General features: G+C 60.6%; 1 protein-coding gene across 1 annotated transcript in view; it reads right to left on the bottom strand.

Annotated features, from left to right (window-relative positions):
• Positions 1 to 5,751, bottom strand: part of ATP10A (ATPase phospholipid transporting 10A (putative)) — an 82,879-nt gene that overhangs the window by 76,929 nt on the left and 199 nt on the right. The gene's annotated exons all lie outside the window — the stretch shown is intronic.

Raw genomic sequence — 5,751 nt, 5'->3', positions numbered from 1 at the left:
GGGACGCCGCAGAGGGGGACGGGGCCCCCTCCCGGGACCAGCCAGAACCCCAGTCCTAACGAGCCGCGCCGCGCCCCGATCCCGCCACCCAGGGCGTCTGCCTGGGGAGACCCCAGAAGGAGCCCCTCCGCGCCCGCTCGGCCGCGCCACTTCCCCGCACACGCTTCTTTTGGGTGGCGGGAAGCGCACTTCGCCTCGCAGACCATTTCCTCTCTCCCTCCCGCCACCCCGAGGGCCCGACCATCCCGGTGTGCGGGGTGCCCACGGGCGCCCTGCCACCCAGCCGGGCGTGGGAACGGCTGCTGGGGACTGGAGAGCGGGGAAGGGGGCAGCTGGAGGGGTCCCACTGTGGCAGCGGCTGGCGAGGCACAGGACTCGCCTCGCATTCTGGGAATCAGACCGGGTGTGTGGACGGTGGGCTCTGGGAGGGTTGCATGCCCGAAGGTGTGGGGGAGCCCCCCATTTTTGCAGTGAGACCCCGGATGTGCCCCAGTTGGGAGGTTTGACTCCCCCACGTTAGAAGTACAGGGAGAAGCAGGCATTGGACTGGGGTGAGAGCAGTACTTTGGGGTACTGCCTGTCTGGATGTGGGGGGCTGTCGGCCTCCCCCCGCAGGCCAGACCCTCCTTTCTCCCCCTGCACTGGGACCACCTCAGCCGCTGCTGCTGACCCTGATCCCTCCCCGAGGTGCCAGCTGACGAGGCACGTCCCTGGTTCTGCTCCAACCACTCGCCTGGGCCGGTGACCCTCTCAGAGTGGCCGTCACCCACCCCACCGTGCTGGGCAGGGTGTGGGCTCCACAGGGAGCCCGGGCCAGACCAGGTGTTCGCCAGAGCCAGAGCGAGGAGCAGAGAGGGACAGGCGCTGGGCAGTAAGGACTGCGCGCCACCGGCCAAGCTTCCCCGCCCTCCTCCCCCGGGGCACAGCGTCCAGCCGTGGTGGCCCAGGTCAGGGAAGAAGTCAGCCCTCGTGGTGGACAGCCACCCCAGAGGACCGGCAGCCTGGGGAGGACACAGCTTCCCCCACTTCCCCGACTAAGGCCACGTGGGCCCGCGTTCCCGCCATCGTCCAGCCCCACGAGGCTGGCCTCTGCTGGCCGCCACTGGCCCCGCGTGTGTCCCCCCATTTCCAGTCGCCTCTGTCCCTACGGTGTCCCCAGGGCAGGGCTGCCTGCCCCCCAGGTCCCCTTGGCCGGTTTAGTCTCTCACCCCGGAGCTGACAGGTGTCCCCCGTTGCTTACGTCAAAGGCCGAGTCCTCAGGCAGAGGTCCCTTGAGGCCCGGAGGGGACTGGCACCGACCTGCTGGCTGAGTCCGGCCCGGCCCAGGGCACGAGGCCACCTTGCCGCCCTCAGAACAGGCCCCGCTCTCGCCCCTCCGCGTTCCGCTCCAGGGTTCCGAGATTCTGCGAGTCACACTCCTCCTGGGCCGGAACCTTCCCGGCCTGCGCGTCACCGCCTGGCGTTTCCCCCGGGGCTCTGCACGTGGCCCCATCCGCTGGCCCTGTGGGGTGACGCGCTGTGACGGCTCTGCGGGGGTCAGGTTGGCTCGGGGGTCTTCCGCAGGCTCAACTCCGGGCTCTGGACTGCGGGGCCGGGCGGGTCACTCTGTCCTCGCTCAGCTCCTCGGTCTTCCTGTGCTGTGCACCCAGCGCTGCCAAAGGCACCGCCCACACGGGACAGCTGTCCCCACGAGTTCCCGGGAGCCCGATGTCCGGCGGGAAGAGGCAGGGCACCGTCCTGATTCAAAGCGAGAAACACACACTTGCCCTCGGCCGCCTCTGGGGGCAGAGCCTGGAAGCCGGGGAATATCCTGAGCGAGGAGAGCAGGTGCCAACGACGGAGGTATAGGTGGGGTCTGGTTGCCATGGGAACTGGCTGCTTGATTAGAAGATTGACCATTGGGCCCCACCAGCTAAGCTCCTGGGAGGGCACAGGTGCCGGAGCTGGAACTGATCACACCTGTGTGCTGGGGCCTCATGGATGCCCCAGAGCGGGCCTTCCCAGCTGGGGAACACAGGAGGCTTGGGGGAGATTCCAGGAGAGGGGGGCCTCAGAGTGGGCGGGGGACCCCTCGCCCCTCCCCACACCTGTGCAGCTGTGCAGCTCCTCAGCCCGGCCGTTCCTGAGTTACGTCCTGCATAATAAACCGATGACCTGGTGAGTGACGTGTGTCTGAGTTCTGAGAGCCACCTAGCAAGTCACTTGAACCCGAGGAGGGGGCACGGAGCCCCTGAACTGCAGTCCCCTCAGTCAGAAGCACAGGTGACACCCCACACTTGTGACTGGGGTCTGTGGGACTGAGCCCCTCGCCTGTGGGGTCTGATGCTCCCTCCAGGTAGATGGGACAGGGTGGAGCTGCGGGCCACCCAGCTGGTGCTGGAAACTGCTTGACGGCATGAAGGCCCCCCGCCGCACACGAGGAATTGGTGTCCCGTGAGGTGGGCAGCACCTCGACCTGACAGGCGGGGACGGCCCTGAGTCCTGCTCTCAGGGACGCATGTTGTCCCGGGGGCGTCCAGCAGGGAGGGCACAGGAGACGGAGGGGCCCGGGAGAAGGGAGGGGCCCCGGGGAAGGGACGGGCTCTGGATTTGCTCCAAGAGCAGCAGGACGAGGACAAGACAGAGGGGCGCGAGACGAGAGGGTCTGGCTCCCCCCTTTAAAGGGCGGAAGATGGTTCGGGGCCCAGTGCGAGCAGGTGAGGCGGTGAATCAGGAGGTGGCTCGTCCCCGGCAGTGGATGGACGGAGTGGGGTCACCGGAAGAGTCAGCACGATGGGTCAACGGGCCGACGTTTAGATGAGACAGAGGTGGGCCGAGAGAAACACGTGGCTTTAGTACGTGACCCGGGGACGAGGGGCGCAGGGCATGTGCCACCAAATGTGCCCCTCTGGCACATGAACTGTTTAGAATTAAAGGCGCTTGAGAAACGGTTGCTGCAAGAAAGACACCCTGACCTTGTCCCCTGGAAGCGGGAGACACTGCCCCACGTGAAAGGTGCCTCCCCTGCACCCGGAAAACGGAAGGTGTCCTCGTCACTAGAAACGGAGCTCAGGGCCGGAGGGCTGTGTAAACAAACCTTGTCGCGTCCTCACTAATTTACCAGCCCGAACCCCTCTGCCTCGTCGGCTCTTCACAGAGTTTTTGTCTCCTTGTCGCAAAGGCATAAAAGCGGCTTGGTCGCTTCTTAGAGTCTCATATTTTTACGAGGCTCCTGTAAGTACAAGTTCAATTTGCTTTTCTCCTATTAACCTGTCTTATGTCCGTTCATCTATTAGACCGGCCAAAAGGACCTAGAAGGGAAGAGGGAAAAAATTCTGCCCCTACAGGGAAGAACCAGGTCCGGGGGAGAAAACACAGAGCGAGCACAAGCCACGTGGCTTTGCAGAGACGGTTCCATATCGGGCGGGCCGTGGGACAGGGAAGCTGGGACAGCACAGGAGAGGCCGGCTCGAGCGATACATGGCTGGGTGACATCAGAGCTACCCGCGACTCAGGGCGGAGTGATGAGGAGGTGGCGCCTGCATGTAGGCCATGGACCAAGTGTACAGAAGAGACTCTGATGTGACTTTCTCACTGAAAAGCGTGGGGACGGATGAGGCAGTCGGGGAGGTTGCTTTCCGCTTTCCTGGACCAGGACAGTGTGACGCTTGCTTAAAAAACACCGACGGAGTGCGTGAGAATAGGAGCCGACGACGTTTACCTCGACACTTGTGATTGTCCCTGATTTTTAAAAAAAAAAAGCAGGCATAAGGCATCCTGAAAATTGTGATGTGCAAAGCCAGGCACAGATGCTGTGTGTTACCTGCCGAAGCCGTGACAGTCCCTTAGGAACGATGGCAGTCTGGAGCTGGGAAGAGCTGGGTTGGAGTAACTGGCTGATGCCCCAGTGGGCTGAATCCAGGAAAACGTCCCAAAGCCCGGAAAAGCCCCATTCCAGACTCGTGAGTGAAGATTTCCATTTCAGGGCGCCTGCCTGAGCACAGTCATCGCGCTGCTTGTTTGTAAAGGACGGACCCGCAGTTGTGCTGGGAAGCTGGGGACGCGTCTCCAGAGGATGAGAGAAGGTGGCAGGGTGTCTGGGCGAGACAGAGCTGGCGGCAGCGGCTCGCTGAGGAATCTGATACACAGAAGGAAATACATTCGACGGTTACGTCGGCGAGCACGCGCTTTTCAAAAAGCGAGTTTTCCGTATAGATCCCCTAGAAAGCATGAAATCTGGGAGCATGAGCCATTCTGAGTTGAAATAAAAAGTTTTTGGAAAATGCAGGCATTACAAAACAGGGCAGAGTGAAAATAGCAAAAAGGAGCCGGGGGCGGGGCCTGGGGAAGGCCCCGCAGCGTGGCAGCTGGCGTCCCCCGGAACAAGTGACCAAGGAGAAAAGAGGCAGAAACGCAGCGCCCTCGACCAAGGCTGGAGGTCACGCAGTCACTCCCTCCGCATCCCATTGCTTACACAGATCACGTGTTCCCTGGGTGGGAGGTGGCTGCACGGGGCGTGGGGACCAGGAGGCTCACGGGGGCCACGGCATCCGGCACCCACACACCGCCACGAGACCAAGGAGTGGCACGCTTGGTCTGCCTGGTCACTTGTCCTGGGGGAAGCACTTGTGCACTCACGTCCACACTAGGAGGGCGCTCATGCACGCGACTCCCCAGGTGAGGGCTCTTGTCCTCTGCCAGCTGTCCCGGAAGTGGGTCCTTCAGCCCCAGTCAAGCATTTAGGTGACCGTGGCCTTGGCCAACGTCCTGACACTTCTTGGGGTCACGAAAGGCCCCCAGCCAGAGCCACCAAGTAAGCAGCTCCTGAATCCCCGACTCATAGAAACTGAGAAAATTAACGATTGTTGTCGTTTAAGCCCTCAGTTTTGGGGGTAATTCGTTTCACAGTAACTAGTTGTATTTTTGGAATATATTATTACATTTTTTGTAACTAACATATAGAACGTGTAATGTCCAAATTTCAAATGACATAAGAAGGTGGGTCACACACAAAGGAACAGTATAAATTCCACCGCCAAGGAAAAAAGGGACATATCCTTCTATGTGTCACTGAAAGCTATATTTCTGGCGGTTTTCGCACTGGAATGTATAACTGGGACAAAAATAAAGAGCCCAGTAACAAATTTCTGCGTATATGGAAACTCGGTCTGTAGTAAGTACGGAATTTCAAGTCAAAGGAAGGAAGAACAACTATTCAATATGTAGTACCGAAAAACTGGACTATTCTGGGGAGGAGTCAGTCAAACCCCGATCGCACGCCATAAACTAAATTCCAGGTGGATGACTTATCTAGACTTTTTTAAAAGTCAAAACGTCACAGAAGCTACCTTTTTAATGCTGGAGTGGGAAGAGCTTTCTAAACAAGCTCAGAACTGGCCGTGACAGCCTCGCGTCTGAACACATTAGGCCAAGTGACACCTTATCCGGGAAGAGGGGGCTCCGTGCTCTACAGCTGCTTGTTGTCGTTGTCGCCGTTTTCTCATGAAGGGAGAACTGAATGTGTGGGCGAAGAAAGGCACCCGATCTGCGGCCCGTCCCCGTTTCCAATGTCATTTCACGTTATCGCGTGGGAGAGGGAGCGAGGACGGGGTGTCAGCGCTCGCGTGGCTCACGCCTCACTCGCGGGTTGTAAACAGCGCACAGCATCGTGTCCCTGGCCAGTGCCCAGGGCGGCCGTGCCCGAGGACGCCCACAGGGGCTCAAGCCACGGACGCGTGCGTGCCCCGGGTCTGCAGCCCGGAGCCTGGCCGT

This window comes from Pteropus alecto, unplaced genomic scaffold (genome assembly GCF_000325575.1).
Source record: "Pteropus alecto unplaced genomic scaffold, ASM32557v1 scaffold102, whole genome shotgun sequence".
Taxonomy (NCBI): domain Eukaryota; kingdom Metazoa; phylum Chordata; class Mammalia; order Chiroptera; family Pteropodidae; genus Pteropus; species Pteropus alecto.
The sequence above is the reverse complement of the archived record's forward strand: the minus strand, read 5'-3'. Positions and strand labels throughout refer to the sequence as shown.